Source organism: Pinus tabuliformis, chromosome 4_2 (genome assembly GCF_031772625.1).
Source record: "Pinus tabuliformis cultivar Carrire ecotype Pingquan chromosome 4_2, CPIR1, whole genome shotgun sequence".
Lineage (NCBI taxonomy): Eukaryota > Viridiplantae > Streptophyta > Pinopsida > Pinales > Pinaceae > Pinus > Pinus tabuliformis.
In genome coordinates this window covers 380947331-380965656 of record NC_142304.1, presented here as the reverse complement: position 1 = coordinate 380965656, position 18326 = coordinate 380947331, and the positions used below count along the sequence as shown (strand labels likewise).

At 40.1% G+C, this 18326-nt stretch overlaps 1 pseudogene; it reads left to right on the top strand.

Annotated features, from left to right (window-relative positions):
* The first annotated feature begins 7840 nt into the window (after nucleotides 1-7840).
* Nucleotides 7841-9046, top strand: LOC149169525 (wall-associated receptor kinase-like 14 pseudogene; annotated as a pseudogene).
* The last annotated feature ends 9280 nt before the right edge of the window (nucleotides 9047-18326 follow it).

Genomic DNA, 18326 nt, shown 5'->3' with positions numbered 1-18326 from the left:
ATTTGCATAAAACAACGGGTATCATACCTCGTTACAAATGAGTCCCTTTGAGGTCCTATATGGGCGGAAATGCCGCACACCCTCAAGCTGGGGTGGACCTGAAGACAAATTAAGGTTAGGGCCAGCGATGCTTAAGGAAATGGAGGATATGGTGAAAAGGGTACGCTCTAATTTAAAGGCTGCTCAGGATAGGAAAAAGAGCTTTGCTGACTGGAAGAGGAGGTTCAAAGAATACCAAGTCAGTGACCATGTGTATGTAAGAATCTAGGCCAGGAAGAGTACACTGCAATGGAGCGGGTGTGCCAAGTTGGCACCCCAATATTGTGGACCATTCCAAGTCTTGGCAAGAATCGGGCCGGTGGCTTACCAGCGCGCCCTGCCAAGTCACATCCAGGTCCACAATGTCTTCCATGTCTCTGTATTAAAAAAATACGTTTATGACCCCAAACATGTGATAAGATGGCAGGATACACAGGTGAAAATTAATTTTAGTAGACCAATCTAAAAGTTTTCTTTATAAGAAACTGATTTAGAATATTGAATGTTGCAGGTCGAATCGGAATGAGAAGTCTTAGTCGAGCCGCTGAGCATTCTCGACAGGAGAGAAGTACAGCTGCGGAAGCAAGCTATTACCCAAGTTAAAGTGTAATGGCAGCACTTTGGGCCTGATGAGGCCACTTGGGAAGATGAAGAGCTCATGAGAAAGGATTATCCGAAGCTGTTCTTAGTCAACGGACATCGGGACGATGTCCAATTTCAGGAGGGGGAGATGTAATGCCCCAGGAAAATGTATATATTTGACTTTACTTTGGTTAAAACTGAATATGACATTATTAAACTGTTTCAGAATTTAAAAATATTTTTATTATTTATTTAATATGATAAGAAAATGTTTCTTGAAAAATGTTAGCAACTTCTGGGTGGAAGTTTGGAAAACAGTTGCAGTGACTTGCAAGCCTAACTACCTTCCCTGACTGGAAAGGTTTCCAGGGGAAAAGGGGGGAGTTAGTCTATGCTGTGGAGGACAGGCAGAGGACAAAAAAAAAATACGAAAGGCTAAGTCTGGTGGGGACCAGATAGCCAAGCACTTGGTGCAAGTTTCTTGCTGGGGACAGAGGGTCCTGCAAGAAAGCAAGGGGGGGATTTTGGGTCCCGAAGGATGAATCTCAAGGCTGGGTGGTAAATTAGAAGCGGGAGATAAGGAAAGGATCAACTTCTGGAGTGTTCTGCAAGACAGAACGGATCAAGAACCAAGGTGAATAGTTTGGCTGGAGTAGCAAATTAACATTAATGGATCAGGTACGGAAACCCCTAACTGTTATGCATGAATAAGTTTGTTTTATTCGTAGTTCCTGTAGCTGAAATTTTATACAAAATTAACTCTTAAGAAAATATACAGGTTGACATGGAAAACCTGGCTTTCGTATTATTCGAGATTTGTAGTTGAAATTCTACACAGAATTAACTCTTAAAGAAAATATATAGATTAACATACGAAACTTGGCTTACCAAGAGTAAGGAACATGAAATAAACAGGGCAAGGAAATTAAAAAACCTCCTCGGTTCTAGAAGAGGACAAGAGTGAAAGTTGACTGTAGTGGGACCGTAGGGTAGGGTTTCATATGGGCTCTGGATCCCAAATTAAAAAAGGGGCGTATAAATAGTAGGACACTCTCAGTCCTATCAACCGAACTTAACCAGGTGTGTACAATGGAACTGTGAACATAGTTTTCTTTCCGCCATGAGGAAAATATGTAGAAATTAAAAGGATTTTTACTTGAGAATAACAAGCATGAAACCCGAGCATCTTGAGAGCCGGGCCGGGAAGGGAATCGGTTGGGATTGGAACCTGTATATAAAATTACATTCATAAAATAACCAACCGGCAACAGACAACAGTGAACAATCAAATATGTCTCGGGTTGTCATTCGAGAAAGAATCCCACAGCAATTTAACAGTTAAACACTGGAATAGTACAAATAAGCGTGTTCATGATAATAAAACAGACAACAGATTCTCTGGGATGCGGTAATGTAGAAACCTCTTTAGTGGGCTGAAAACCCTTGAAACTCCGCATGCATAAAATAATCACTCAGGAAATGAAAAACGTAAAAGGGCAAGACCAGCAGTAAACAGTAATATTTAACACAAGCGTACATGTAACACAATGGATTAGTTGTAAACAGCCAGTGACAAAATTCCTTTTAAAGCTCTATTAACTTTAGAGAACAGATGGAAAATCGTCAGAAGCTATCATATTTAGATAATGAAACCACTAAACAGGTCAATATGACATATGGAAGATTTATAGCATGAGAGAAACCACTTTCTGTTCAAAATAAGTTATATAATTCAAGTGTCTGGGTGAATACATAACAGGAAAAGTAATTAAGCCATCAAACATTGCAGAATCAAATCAACTACAGTCGACGGCTCCACTCATAATACTCCCGGATGGAACCCCTCCAGTATTTGTTCAAACAATCAACCTGACACACCACGGCTAGAGAAGTGGCATAGACCAAATAACGTTACATGACTCTGGCAACAAAATTCATTGTTAAAATCTATGTTTAAAAAAAGAAAACGATAAACCCTTCGCACAGACATAGAGTCCAGGCTTTCAATTCTATAGCTCATGACTGTTATTCCTGCCACACTGATTTCCAACAAGACCATAAGATACTGGAAAAACTGAGGCAGATCGGTCGATAGGTCAGTCTTACGAAGCCGAAGCTAACTCAGTCAAAGGGCTAGCAACCGAGAATGAAACTCTTACCCAAAAAACCATAGGCCAAGAAGATTGACGAGGTGTTCCCTGCAACGCAATCACGAGCAGTTCTAAACTCTTGAAAAGATTCCTGTAAGCAATAAGCACTGGTTGTCAGATGCCAACAAAAAATTGGGAGGAAATAATTAAATGAAAAGCAAACTATAGCGATAAAATCTTAAATTGCAGGGTAGAGTCTTACCCTTTTTTTCCATGCGATAAGGGCACCATGACTCTGCAACCACGAGTCTCTGAATCTGGAATGATGGGCAGAGTCGGTTTGCAAGAAGAAAACTAAGGAGAGGAAAGAAAAGCTGGCGCTGAACGGGAAATGAAAAAACAACCAAACAACTGAGAGTGGAAAAGATCAAACCCAGGAACGAACTGCCTGCTAGATTATCATTCTGTACAACCTCCATCGATGCGGTGGAAATCTCGAGGAGAACAACTGGGGAAGGGAGAACCTGCTCGTGCCACGTAGAGGGCAGAGTAGGACAGAAATTAACCACCGTATACCAAAGTATTAATCCCAGTGTACAGCATAACCTGTATGAATTAAATGGAACTGCCAAGTGTCACATAAAGCAGCAGTAGGTGCCTGGTGCGTTTTGATGCGAAGTTCCCAAAATGCCAAGGGAGTTAATGTCAAGTCAACCTGGAAGTACCTAGCCCTTACTATAACCAGAGAACATTATTCCGGTTGCCAGAAAACTCCTTTATCGACAGAGGGGTGAGAACCATTGACTAGTGGCCGACTTAGTAGCGCCCACCATAATATATGCCATAAAAACAAATAAAAAGAAAAAATTCTTTTTTCTTTACTATTTAACTGTAGTGAGAGATATGACATTTTAATAAATAAAAATATGATTGTGATATAATGAAAGGTAGTTGCTTTGTTTTATTATGTTAGTATTGATATCGAGTTTTTTTTTTCCTTTACTTGTGAGAGTTACAATATTTATAAAAAAATTTAAGTGATTTAGGTTTTCTCTTTACTTACAATATTTATTTTTTTAAATTAACAAGTATAACGAGATCATTTAGATTGTTTTAGTCTACAAGTTCCCCTCCCCTCCTTGCAAATCATTTTTTTTTCAAATTCATTATAATATTATAGGTGTTTATTTAAAATTATCTATCTAATCCATACTATTTTTAATGTAGAGTTTCTTTTATTCATGTTTGAAGATATTATAGGAAGTTTTATTTTTTCAATGTGAGATTGACATTTTTTTCTCTTTACTGAAGTGTCTATTAATGTTTGAAGATGTTGTAGAAAATTTATTTTTCTTTATAGCGAGGATCAATAATCTATATTAAATTATGGAATTGTTTCTTATAAAATATTTTTTTTCAATTTTATCAAAAAAAAATATTACAATTTTTTTTATTATAAAAATATATATTTTTATTTTTTATTTTTATTTTTAATGATAAGTTTTAATGTCAAATTGTTATTATTTATGTTTATTAATATTTATAGTTTTATTATTTTTTTAAAGGATTATAAAAAGTTTTTTTCGACTATTTTCTCAGCTTCACCTCGATTAGATTTGTTGGCTAGGAAAGAAAAGTTCATACAACTAGTAGCATACTAGAATCCATAGATTTTCAAGAGGCAATAAACAATGAAGTTTCAAAAAATAGAGAGAATACAAACAAAACCAAACAGCATCACAATTTTTTTGGAGATATAGAACATGACCATCATTAGGATTACTTGGAGGACGTGGATGCCCATGGGCATGAAATATAGTCTTCCAACCTATCTAGTCGAGCATGGAGATGATGTTGGTTATGCCGGAGGGACACCATACTATCCATTTGGTCTCATTTGGTCTATTGTATATCCTCCAAAAGTTCCACAAATTCAGCCTGGTGTTCCTGCAATTGTCTGCTCATGTCCACAACAAGAGTTGTAATATAGTTCACTTAGCGGGCAATGAACTCTAAGGTAGGGGGAGCCATAGTAGACGTAGGAGCTGGAAAAAATTCTTAGATGATTTTTCCATCCTGTTCTGCTTCCCCTACTCTCCCAACAACATCTCTCCTCGCTCGAACACTACGCTCGTCCATTCCACCCTGGATGGCCCCTCCCCGTAGCTCTCATTGATGCATCAAACTCCAAGGAGGTGCCAAATGACCCAACTCGATGAGCGTCGTGAACTTAAATCCAGAATGCCACCATGCACCACACAACCTCTTCCCCAAGGTTATCGTTGAGGGGACTATCACCACCACCCAGACTAAAGTAACCAAAAGAGATGGATGCACAACAGAGCCAGAATGTAGGATAGAAGGACCTCGTCGCAACCCCACCCTAGAATTCCATAATACCTCCAACAGAGAACAATTAACCTCGAAAACCCATACACAACCGACTCGAGGAACAAGATATTTGCCGTGTCGCTTCCCACAGAGATATACAGTAAGGAAATAAATCTCACACATGACACCTCAAGCAAGCAACTCAGAGCACCCAACGAATATTCTTTCAAGACACGAACAAATGCTAAACCGACCCAGAGCACCACCACATGAGCATGCAAACAACTAGAAACTACAACCAAATAGCAATAGAACAGGAGGGTCACTAGAGGCTACGAAACAAGAACCCAAATGCTTGACTCCCAACACCTAACAACTCGAAACAAAGGCTCTCAAGGGCTTACCTAGAAGACTGGGAGAGATACCTCCTGCAAGAAGCATTTCTAGGCGAGGTTGTAACATCAAAGGAATTGAAATGCCAACTCCCATTGAAGGTTCCAATGCTCTTGCACAACATCAGGACCGAGGTCCCAAACAGTGAAGTGCAATGTCCCGCAAAAAAGTGGGGTTTTTTTTCTCCACATAGTTGCAAACCACACAGTGTATCAACACTGCTCCAAAATACAGAGGAAGCTATCTTATCCAATTGTTGCAAACTTCTTACCACCTCCAACAATGCCCATCAGCCAAAAGAAACACCAAAGGGATGCACCTTGGCCAGCTAAAATGCACTCGCCATAATGGTCGAAGGCTCTAGACACACTCCACCTCATGCCACACTTGTCCCTTGCAATACTCATGTACCACCCACATTGAAGGTGGGGTACTCTCCCCAACCACTGTCACATCATAGTAGTAGTAATTGTTGTTATTATTAAAGTGTTTAGAAATTATTTTTAAAATAATTTTATTTATAAAATTATAAATTAAAAGAATAAAATTACTTATTTAAATTAAGTTGTGTAAATTAAATTATTCTTTTATATAAAAAGTTGTAGAAAAAGTAGTTAAGATATATGATGATTAAGATGATTAAATTTAAATAATATATATATATATATATATATATATATATATATATATATATATATATATATATATATAGATATATATATATAGATATATATATATGAGTGTGTTTTTGGAAATTTATTCACAATCATTTATAATCTGGATGACTAGGCAATCAATTATTTGATTTCAAAAATACATATATTTTGAAATCAAAAAATTGATTGCGTAGTCATCCAGAATATAAATGATTTTGAATAAATAATTAATTATGTTAATGTAAAAAATATATATTTAATAATAATAAATTTAGAATAATAATATTTATTTTATTATTCAACAATGTAAGAACATTATTTTACTTAAAATAAAGATATTTGATCTTTTTTAGAAGTACTTGTAAAGTTGTGGGTAACCTTTTGAAAAGTTTTCTCTCGGGCTCAATGTTAAATATTTTGATAATTTTGAGTTTTATAATGTTTATATTAGCATAATAATTGGAATATTTTTTTTACGGATATTATAATTAATTGATTATATTGTGAATACTTATTATTATATATAAAATGTAATTTGAATTAAAAATATATTAATTATTTTAAAAAATTTAATATTTTTTAATAAATTTATTATTAAATTAAATATACCTAAAACCTTTATAATTTGGAATAGTTATTATCACATAAATATTTTCCTTTGCATGCAATTATCACATTGATTGGAAAATGTGACTTACAACCATATATAAATTTTAATATCTTAAAATCTTTTTGTAAATAAAATTAATAAAAAGTAATTTTATTTACCTAACAATTAATTAAATTATAGATCTTAAATAAACCTGTTTAGATGACGCCTCTGCATGCTACTAAATCTATTAAGCCTATTTTATGGGCTAGTTGAGTAATAGTCGAAAGTGGCGAGTTCTTTTCAAAATATTGTAAAATTTCTGAAAGGAGAATATCTATTTTCTGAACAAATGTTGTAAATGTATAAATTTTTGTATGTACAATTCGTCATTTCACTGTCAAGACAAAATTTATTATATAATGGCAAACATTATAAGCCGCTTATTGATATAATTGATATCACTAACAACAGCTCCTACGGCGATTTTTTTTATTATGCGTCGTTCACCAACGAAGTTTAATGAAAATTTTCGGAAGAAACATAAAGGATAAAAACAGGAGATTGAAAAACAGCATGGTAAAACAGATACAAATATTGATGGACAACCATTAATATGAAAGCATTGCTTTACATCTATTCTTATTGACTTATCGCACGCTTCACATTATTGGTCACATCACTATTTGTTGTTTGTTTCTACCATCTACAAATTTTTTGAAAATTTTTATATGGTGGTAAAATCTATGATATTTTATTTGTCAAATCAGCAGTGAGGACAATTACATATCTAGCTGTTAACAGCGAATGCAAGGTGATTCATCAAGAATAACTAGCTAGTAGTTTCAAAGAGCACATACTTTCACCCCTGCCAAATGCCTCTGTTTTGAGTAGTTAACCTGTTTCCTTACATCTGAGGAAGACTAACTCTTAACCAAACAGAAGCAGTTTTAAAACATACTCCAGCCCTTCGAAATATTTTGAAATATTACCATACAAATAGATTTTTCTGCCTTAAATACCTAAATATTCTCAAAATTTTGCATTTCCTAAATATTCTAAAAATTTTGCATTTCCTAAATATTCTAAAAAATTTTGCATATATCATTGTGCTCTGTTTTGATTCGTTTGTTAAATTTTAGAGATGTTCTATACTGTCTTTTAATTTCATTCTATGGTAATAAAAGTGTGAAAACGAACTTCCATTCCTTTGGGTTTGATTTTCTGGTTGGTCTTATCCAGTCTTCATTGTCGGAAGCACTACGGTGGTAGGATTCATCCTTCTCTACTGCTGTTACCAAAGGTATCGTCGCACATTGAAGACAATGAAGACAAGGAGAAGTCTCAAACAGTTTATGTCTGTACAGGGAGGTCCACTAAATATTCCACTCTACACCTACAGAGAAATGGAAATAGCCACAAAAAGCTTCTCCACTGGATTGAGATTGGGTACAGGAGGTTTCGGAACAGTCTATGCAGGAAAGCTTCCGGGCAAAGGTACTGTTGCAGTGAAGAAGATAAGGCATAAAGATACTCAGGGAATGGAGCAGGTCCTCAACGAAATCAGGCTTCTGTCAACTGTAGATCACCCAAATCTGGTTAGACTATTAGGCTGCTGCCTTGAAAACAGTGAACCCATTCTTGTCTATGAATTTATGCCCAATGGCACACTCTATCAGCATTTACATAAGGAAATAGGAAAAGGCCTTTCATGGACGGCAAGAGTATCAGTGGCCGCAGAAACTGCCCGCTCTCTTGCTTACCTTCATTCAGCCCTAAATCCTCCAATTTATCACAGGGACTTGAAATCAAGCAACATTCTGCTTGATTATGATTTCAATGCCAAGGTTGCAGATTTCGGACTGTGCAGGCTTGTTCAAACAGAAGCCTCACACATTTCTACTGCACCTCAGGGCACTTTCGGTTATCTGGATCCCCTGTATCATGAGAATTACCACCTCACTGATAAGAGCGATGTTTACAGCTTCGGGGTGGTGTTGGTAGAGATCATAACTGCACTGAAAGTAGTGGATTTCTCCCGTAAGAAGAGCGAGGTCAACCTAGCATTCCTTGCAATAACAAAAATTGGAGGAGGCTGCATTCATGAAATCATTGATCCCTTTCTACAGGTTGACAAAGATGCTGAGATCAGAGCAGCTGTTCAGAGAGTTGCTGAACTTGCATTCAGATGTTTATCATTTGACAGAGACTCTAGACCCACCATGGTGGAGGTCACACAAGAGTTGGAGTTCATTGCATACAACAAATCCGGCGTGGATTCCATTGATAGCATAAGTACAATTTTTCATGACCCAAATAGCACTTCATTTCAGACATCTTCAGGAACAGCGATTAAGCTACATTAATCGTCTACAAGTGAGAGCTCTAGGTAAGCAATAGATTTACTGCTACTTGGTGGGCTCCAGTATTGTAGCAATAATGCTACAACTCCTGGAGCTTCCTATCTCTAATTTTATCAACCCGGTAGTTCGTACAAACTTGGAAGCGACGGTGCTGTATGCACAAGTACTAGCTCTTGTCGCAGCTGTCACTTGGTCAGCTGGCACAAGTCCGCTAGGGCTCAAGCCAACTTCTATAGGCTCACAAAAGAAGCTTTATGAATGATGGACGAAAGCTAACTTAAAGAAGACTAATCTAGTTGCAGAAAGGAACTGAAAGCCAACAAAGCATGTAAACCCTAGTAAACCCTAATTTGACTAGCTAGACCCTAACTATGCAAAACTGTGAATGAAACCACTACCAATAATGCCATTACTTGCTGTGAACTGAAATACATACATCTAGGCTACTTGCATATGGAAAGACATGTTTTTGTATTTTTTTCATTAAGTGGTTGGATTTATTGTGATGATGCTTTTGATTAGGGTTTGGTTGTGCAGGAGCGGTTGGAATGGAAGGAAAGCATGGGCAAGGTCAGGATGGCTAGGGGAGGTACCATAGGGTCTCTAGCATCGATCCATAGAAGTCTACCACGTTCGGATGCTCAGCAACCGAGTTTGCAGGCTTCTACAGGAAGTCTGCAGGGGATCCTACAGGAAACTCAGGGATTTCTACAGGAAGTCTCTGCAATTCTACAGGATGTGCTGTAAGTGGAAGTTTGGTGATGGTGAAGGGATGGAATGGTTTTGGGTGGATAGGTGAGGTGGAGATGGAACTTGTGATGGCTCGGGGATAGAGAAACAGGATGGGGGAAGAGTGCACAAAGTTGGTTGGTGGATGGAAGGCTAGAACAATGAAAGGTCAAGAAAATGAAGCTACGTGGGCAATGGATGAGTTGGAAGGTAAACGAGCTGAACAAAGGTCAAGGATGTGGCTTTAGGCGTGGTCAAGATGAAGAAGAAGGAAATGGAATGATGTGGAGCAGTGTAAATAAAACAAATTGCTTATGACTGTCACCAAAAACGAGAATTCATTAACCTATGCTTCCTGTGCTATGAACTCAATGAACAGCAATGTAAATCGTGAAGAGAAGTTGTGCATGAAGTTGTGATGAAGGAGTATGGTTCAAAATTGAAGTGCATGGAAAGATCTATAATGAAAACGACTGTGTTGCAGCTTGCATAAAGGTAAACTCAGGGGTTTCTACAGGAAGTCTGTGCAATTCTACAGGATGTTTGGCCGTGGAAGTTTTGGGAGATGGTGAAGTGTTGGAGTGGTATGGGAGGATAGGTGAGATGGAGATGGAGCTGGTGATGGCTCTGGAGCAGAGAAATCAAATGGAGGAAGAGTGCATCTAGGGGGTTGATGGTTGGAAGGATGGGATCAACGAAAGTGTAAGTAAATGGAGCTAAGTGATTAATGGATGAGTTGGAGGGTAGATGAGTTGGACAGAGGCTGAGTAGGTGGATTGAGGAGAGATCAAGAAGAAGAAGAAGGAAGTGGAATGATAAGGAGCAGCGTAAATGAAACAAATGACTTATGCACCCTAAAAACGAGAAATTCCATTGTACTCCATAGAAGTGTGTTTTGTCTGTGAAGAATACCATCCTACAGATCAGTGCCCTTCCTTACCCAGATTCAAAGCTGCATATCAGAGAGCCAAAGGAGCCACTGAATCACTCCGTTATATGAACCAAAGGAGGCCATATGGACCTAGATCTTACCAACAAGAACTGCAAGGGACACCCGAGACCTATTATGACCCCTATCAAGCCACTTTCATGCCTTCTTGGGGTCCCCCTGCTCATCCTTCCTGGTCTACACCTCCTCCTTGGTCATATCCTCCTTGTTCCTTCACAGATCCATATTATGCTCAACCAGTTGCTCATTCATTTCACTCTTATGCTCAGCCACAGCCTTAGTGGAATGCACCTTATCAGGAGTGGAGGCCCCAGTACAACTCTCATCCCGCTCATTTTCCTCCACCACCTGCTCATCCACAACCATCGCCTCCTCCTCCACCAAGGAAACCCCAAATGCCTACCCAACCACAATGCCATCCATCTCCATCTCAATCACACCCCTCCACTCAGCTACCCGTAGCACCATTTCCAAAACCATGCAATGGAGCAGCTCAACCCCATTGCAAATCTGAGGCACAACATGTACAAATGATTCCTCGTGAGCTCAATGATGTTCACCAAAGCTCAAGAAAAGCATTGCAAAAAAGAGATCATCTTGAAAGCATTGAAGGATCACATCCAGCAAAAGAAGATTCAAAAGAGGAGATCAAAGAACCATGGGTTGCACTTGATGAAGATAAGAGATCAGAATCAGAGATCGAGAGAGTTCCCTCATGGTTACCATCAAATCTTCCATGTATTCAAGAGAAAAATCAACAACAAGAGGAAGATCAGAAGGTCATGCTAGAAGGTGACATGAAGAATGATCCAGATCAGCAAAAGAACCAAGGATATCAAAGCTATATTGAGATATGGTTTCATAAGGTCACTAAGTTGCAGCAGTACTCTCTTCCTCAGCTATGTTTTGTACTTTCAAAGTCAGATCATTTTGTCTCTGAGATCTGGATGCCTATCAAAGCATGCATTTCGAGCCTTCACATCATTTTTTCTCTAATCTCGATGTGCACATGGCTCCATTGGAAGTATTCTTATACTTGAAAATGATTTTTTTTTTTCAAGTAGGGTAGGGTAGAAAAAAAAAAACAAAAAAAAAAAAAAAAAAAAAAATGAAAAAAGAGGAAAATAGAAATCTAAGGTGAAAACCTCCTCGGAGGCGCCTTAGATTGGCTCATTGATTGAAAACCTCCATGAGGCGGTCAATGGGTTGAAAAAAAAAAGAGAAAAGAGAATAAGATCTTTGGGTGAAAACCTCCCTTGGAGGCGCCCAAGGCAGGCAATTAGGGTGAAAACCTCCATGAGGCGCCCTAGTTGTTTTTCAAAAAAGAGAAAAAGAAAAATAAAAATAAAAGCTAATCTCCATTGAATAATTTCATGTTGCAGCAGTGACATTGCAGGTTGCAAGAAGGACGTTTCATGACAGGAGGAGCACTCAAATCAAGGTCAAAGGAATTTTCTTGCCTTCTACAGGAAGCTCTGTATTCCTACAGGAAACATCCTATAGAACCTTTGGACCAGCCAAATCCAATTTCTAAAGTGAATCTAATGGTTGGAATCTGTTGATTAGGCCTACAAGCACTTGTGTGTCCATCCCTTGCCTTCATCCATCATTTTTTTCACCTCCTTGTGCTTCTCATTGTGCTTCTACAGGAACTTCCTGTAGAAATTGTGGGAAACTAGGCATGCATTTCAAAAAGTGGTTTGGCGAGCATGGTAGCTTCCTCAAGGGTTCAGAAGTCCTCATGCAGTCTTCCAACTCCTCCTCCATCATCTCTATACCTGCATCACAGCCAAAATTCATTTTGTCATACCATGCAACCAAAATGCAAAGTGCCTTGAAGCAAAAACACATAGAGCAGAATTTTTTTTTGCCATAACGTGAAAACCATGCATCCATTTGCCAAACCGTTTTACGGGGAATTGTACAAGGTTGATGACAACATGCCTGAGAAGTTTCATGCAATTCCGATGCACATTTTCCAAGAAATCAGCCTCCATCACCATCAGCCATTTTTGCATTTTCTCCATAACCATGCATCCGTTTCAGCCGATTCCGATGCACGGTTTCCGAGAAATCGAGCTCTGAAATCTTCAGCCATTTTCCATTTTTCTCAAAATCCGTGCATCCATTGATCACGAATTTGCTATGGGAGATGCATAATGATGGTAGGAACATGCTCACCGAGTTTCAGATCAATCCGATCTACCGTTTGGGAGAAATGGCAAAAAGAAGTTCTGGTTTTGTGACCATGCAGCAGCAGCAGCTTGAACGGGCAGAGTTGAACGTGGAAACGATTGCATGCAGCTCAGATCCGGCCAGAGGACACCTGCACAAGGAAAAGCAATCAAAAATCATCAGCCATGCCATCATGCAACCAAGGACTCCAAGCATGCAGCAGCAAAAAGCTTCACAGCAGCCAGTCGACTTGCAGGTACGTGACTAAACTAATTCCTCTGTTGCATGAATGTAATTCGAGAACTGCGTGAACAATGAGATGGTTGGATTTAGACAAATTGGTGGCCAGCTAACTCGCCACCCTCATCCAGTTCAAAAGCACTTGGTGGGTGAATGAGACACGTGCGCTCAACCATCTCAGGAAGGAAATTGAAAACGGGCAGTGGTGAACAGTTAAACTTCAGCGTGATTGATGGACGTGATTATAGGCAAAGAACAAATAGTTAAACACTGCAGTGAGGACCGACAGTCTGCATGGGGCCAACGTGTAGTTGGCCAGCTCACCCTCCATCAATGAAAATCTTCATAAACAGCCATCGAACTCTCACAGCTATTATTTCTAGTTTATCCTCGTCCTTGCAGCTGCAACAAGCTCCATAGCAGCAAACCAAGCTTTCTTGGCCATTTTCTTTAAAAAAAAAAAAAAAAAACCCTGCTTATCAGTGTTCTACAGGAAGAAGTTCTCCAGACAGTATGACACAGCTTTCAAAAGCAGAGAAAATGGATTTTTCTCCGACAAATTGGAGTTTCAAAGAAAGGTAGGCTTGAAAAACACCATACCTGTGCATGAAATTTCAAAAGGTGGTAAATTAAATTGTTTGGAGTAGGGAAAGTTAAAACAAGTCTTCCTGTGGGTCAAAATAGCAGTTTACTTGTGGTTTCATGAAATTTATTCGTTAATTCTGCATCAATATTCTCCTCCATAGTTCCTGTTACAACATTTTTTCTCTTGTAGAAAAGATAAATCACTGTCAGGGCTAGCCTGTGTGAAAAATGTGAATTTTAGATGGTTATATGTATGATGGTGGGTGTGTAAATTAAGCTCTGCACTCTGTTTGTGAGAGCCTAATTTCATTTTAACCGTCAAGTTTTGGGGCAGCAGCAGCAATATAACCAAACAGACCACCAAAGGAAAAGCCACAGGTAAAGGAACAAGAAAAGCTAGAGGAAAAGCAAGAAAAACGACAAGCTGCTGAGGCCAAAGCTGTGGGTGGAGTAAAAACGCAAACACCAAGGGAGAAATGGTTTCAAACACGGGCAGAGAGGACTAAAAATGTCAAAACAAGTAGGGACACACCCAAGGCAACCACAGCATAGGTCGAGGAGAAGGCACCCTCAGCCAAGCAGGCCAAAACAGTGAATATTGTTTCTACAGGAAGACAGAAAAAGCCACTACAGGACTGTTTCTACAGGAAGCCCGAAAATCGCTGGAGAACAGGCTTCTACAGGAAGCCCAAAAACGGAGACAAAGGCTTCTACAGGAAGCCCGAAATTGGAAAAACAGGCTTCTACAGGAAGCCCAAAGACAGAGACAAGGGCTTCTACAGGAAGCCCGAAGACAGAGACAAGGGCTTCTACAGGAAGCCCGAAATTGGAAAAAGGGGCTTCTACAATAAGCCCGAAAGTCATGGAGAAACAACCTCCTACAGGAAGTCTGAAGACAGAGAGAGGGCCTTCTACAGGAAGCCCGGGAGTGGCTAAAGCCGGGTCTTCTACAGGAAGCCCAAAAGCGGGAAAGAAAGAATCTTCTACAGGAGGCCCGGAAGGGGCAAAGCAGGGTCTTCTACAGGAAGCCCGAAATCTGAAAAGGAGGGGCCCTCTACAAGGAGCTCTGAGAGAGAAAAACGCAAGAAAGAGAAGGCTGGTATTCTGGCACGGGAGGCAGCAGCTGTATTAGCTGGCCTCAGCACGCCACCTAAGCCAAAAGGAAAGAGGAAGAGGGAGACCCCTCTATACTTTAAGGCTCGAAGAAGTGTTAGGATAAAGACGGGCAAGCCACAGGCCCAATCCAGTAGCCCGATTGTCATCGAAGATACACCTGCTTCTCCCAAAGAAAAGTCACCCTCCAGGATCACAGTCACCTACGAGAAGGGGAGTCCAAAGAAAAATACGTGGCAAGAAAGGTTAGACCTGTTGACCGAAAAAACCCGGCTACAGGAAGCTGAAAATGTTCTACAGGATACTCTGGCCCGGCTACAGGAAACGAAAAAGAAGGAAGGAGAAGGACTCTCATCACCACCAAGGGAGGGTGAGGTAGAACCGCCTGAAGAGATAGAAAGAGAACATATACCAGAACCTAGCCCTTCACCTAATCTGAATTCATACTACACCTTTTTAGAAGCGGGCAAAATCATACCGCAGAAATTTACTGTGCCTCTATTTTTTTGAACTAGAGAAAGAAAGAGTCTGTTCCCACACATGGATGCAGATCGCCAAATCAAAGGGTGTGGCGGACATAGGCCCTTTACAAGATCAACTCAGGGAGGTCAGGAGTGAATTCACCATGGCTAAACATGTGGCTAATTGCCAACGTGTGCTTCTACAGGAAGAAAATCAGAAGCTAAGATTGCAGCTTCAGGAACTAAGGGCAGGAGCAGGAACATCCTCCAAGGACATCACAAATGAACAACAAGACAAAAAGGAGCTAACCACCAGCCTTGAGGGACCAATGACACTTCTACAGGAAGCAGAACAACAAACAAAAATTGAAGTGCAAGCCCTAAGAGAACAGCTGCAACAAAAGGAAGCACAATTGGCCTGCATGGCCAGTTGGGCCATGGAGGCAATTCAGTGCAGAACACCTTCAAAATCCTATGGATTGTTCTTAAAAGATCAATGGCTGCAGTTCCAAATAAACACCTTGGCACAAAGAGGTATTTCACATATCCAAGACCCACAACAATTTTCTGAATTGTGCAGTACTAGTTCGTCTGAGGACAAAGCCAAATTAGCAGAGTTTTACCTCCACAATTTGGCTTTGCCTAATGAAGTCTCCTGGGATCCCAATGTTGCCTTGGGTGATATGCAATTGATGGCGTTTGCCTCATGGTTAAACCATGAGGATCAGAGAGCAGCTGAAGCAAAATCGGTCATGAACCGAGAAGTGAGTGAACCACTGTTCATTCGACCAGAACTAGAGGATCCGGTGGCACTCATCTCAGCCCACCAACAGTTGGCTACAGATCCCATAGCTTCCTTGAGATTCATGGACAAACAGGCCCAAGCCATAGCCCACTTTGAAGACATGGAAAGGTTGTTGGAAGAAAGTACTGCCCAAGCATGTGCACGAAGATGGAATACCCTGGCACACAGCTTAAAAATCAGAGAGTACCATACCCCCATTCGGATGAGGGAAGCTTTGGCAAGGGTTGAACTTTACAAGAAATCCATGCAAAGCCTCCAGGCCAGCTGGATTGGCCTTAAACTCAGCCCACCACTATTGCTGGGATTGACTGAAGGCAATACCGAGGAGGATGACAGTCAACAATGGGAAGAGGTGAACAGGAAAGCAAGGTTTCATATCCACAGAGAAGACACTACCACAGAGCCTTGGGATGCAAGGGAAGCAGTGAAAGCAATGAAGGATGAGGATTTGGACTAAGTTTCTCAAGGATGAGCAAATAGTTTAGCTGGGGGGTGATGATGAGCCCCAATTTTTGGTACAATTTGGGCTCATTTGGCCTACTTGCTCTGCTCAAACCATTCATTTTTTATTGCTTATGCATTCATTTCTTGGTTTATTCATGTTGTTTGTAGGAAGAAGGGTAGGCATTCTATCTACGTGACAAATGCATGATGCTTTCAGGTTTTTGGCATTAAAAGGGAGAAAAGACCACGAGAAAGGAGACAAGGAGACAATGAGGTGGCACTGCCAGTTTTTAGGAGAGGATGTCCACGGTCTTGGGGACCTTCCTCGTGATTCCCACCATAGCTCCAAGCTCCAATCCATCTCCCCACCGAGCTTAGAAGCAACCAATTGTTCTACAGGAACAGCAGTTATAACTGTTCTACAGGAACAGCAGTTATGACTGTCCTACAGGATCAGCAGTTTAAACTTCAGTTGGACAGCCAAGCTCCTCAAATAAAGGACACCTGTTGGATGAACATTTTGCATAAATACTGAGGTCGTAGCCTTGGAGAGAAGCTTTTTGAACTTTTGTATTACTCTTGTAATTGGGAAGTAGGAGCTACAGCTCGGTTTTTTGTTCCTTTTGTAAGCCAATGTTGGCATGTCATCAGACTTTCGTTTATGAATAAATGCAGGCAGATTTTGATCTCATTCTGAGTTTCTAAGGGAGCTATAGCTCTCAGGTTAGGGCCCAACCTGAGAGAAATAGATCTCCTCGGTGTTGTAATGTGTTTGCATTTCGTTCTAGCACTTTGAGTTTTTACTTTCACATGCAATTCGAATTTACAGTTTGTTAATTTAGTCTTTTTCATGAGCTTAGATAGGATTAGTTTATGGTGAATTTGTTTCAGTTGCTTAGATTCAATAGGAGGATAGTTATAAAATTATTGGAGCTCCAGCAAAAGGTTGTTAAGGCTCACTGCCATCTCTCTTAGGGATTGGGGTGCAGCCCATAACCAACGACAAAAAAGAAACGCAGTTCTTCTCACTTCCATGCAAGCTGCAACATAGACATTGTCGTTGAAGATCCATCCATGCACTGTTGACATCGAACCATACTTCTACATTTCACTTCCATGCACGAGTTTCATTTCTTGGTTTTCCATTGCTGTTCATAGGTTTCATAGCACCGTTATCATAGGTTAATGAATTTCTCGTTTTTAGGGTGCATAAGTCATTTGTTTCATTTACGCTGCTCCTTATCATTCCACTTCCTTCTTCTTCTTCTTGATCTCTCCTCAATCCACCTACTCAGCCTCTGTCCAACTCATCTACCCTCCAACTCATCCATTAATCACTTAGCTCCATTTACTTACACTTTCGTTGATCCCATCCTTCCAACCATCAACCCACTAGATGCACTCTTCCTCCATTTGATTTCTCTGCTCCAGAGCCATCACCAGCTCCATCTCCATCTCACCTATCCTCCCATACCACTCCAACACTTCACCATCTCCCAAAACTTCCACGGCCAAACATCCTGTAGAATTGCACAGACTTCCTGTAGAAACCCCTGAGTTTCCTGTAGGATCCCCTGCAGACTTCCTGTAGAAGCCTGCAAACTCGGTTGCTGAGCATCCGAACGTGGTAGACTTCTGTGGATCGATGCTAGAGACCCTCTGGGACCTCCCCTAGCCATCCTGACCTTGCCCATGCTTTCCTCCCATTCCAACCGCTCCTGCACAACCAAACCCTAATCAAAAGCTTCATCACAATAAATCCAACCACTTAATGAAAAAATA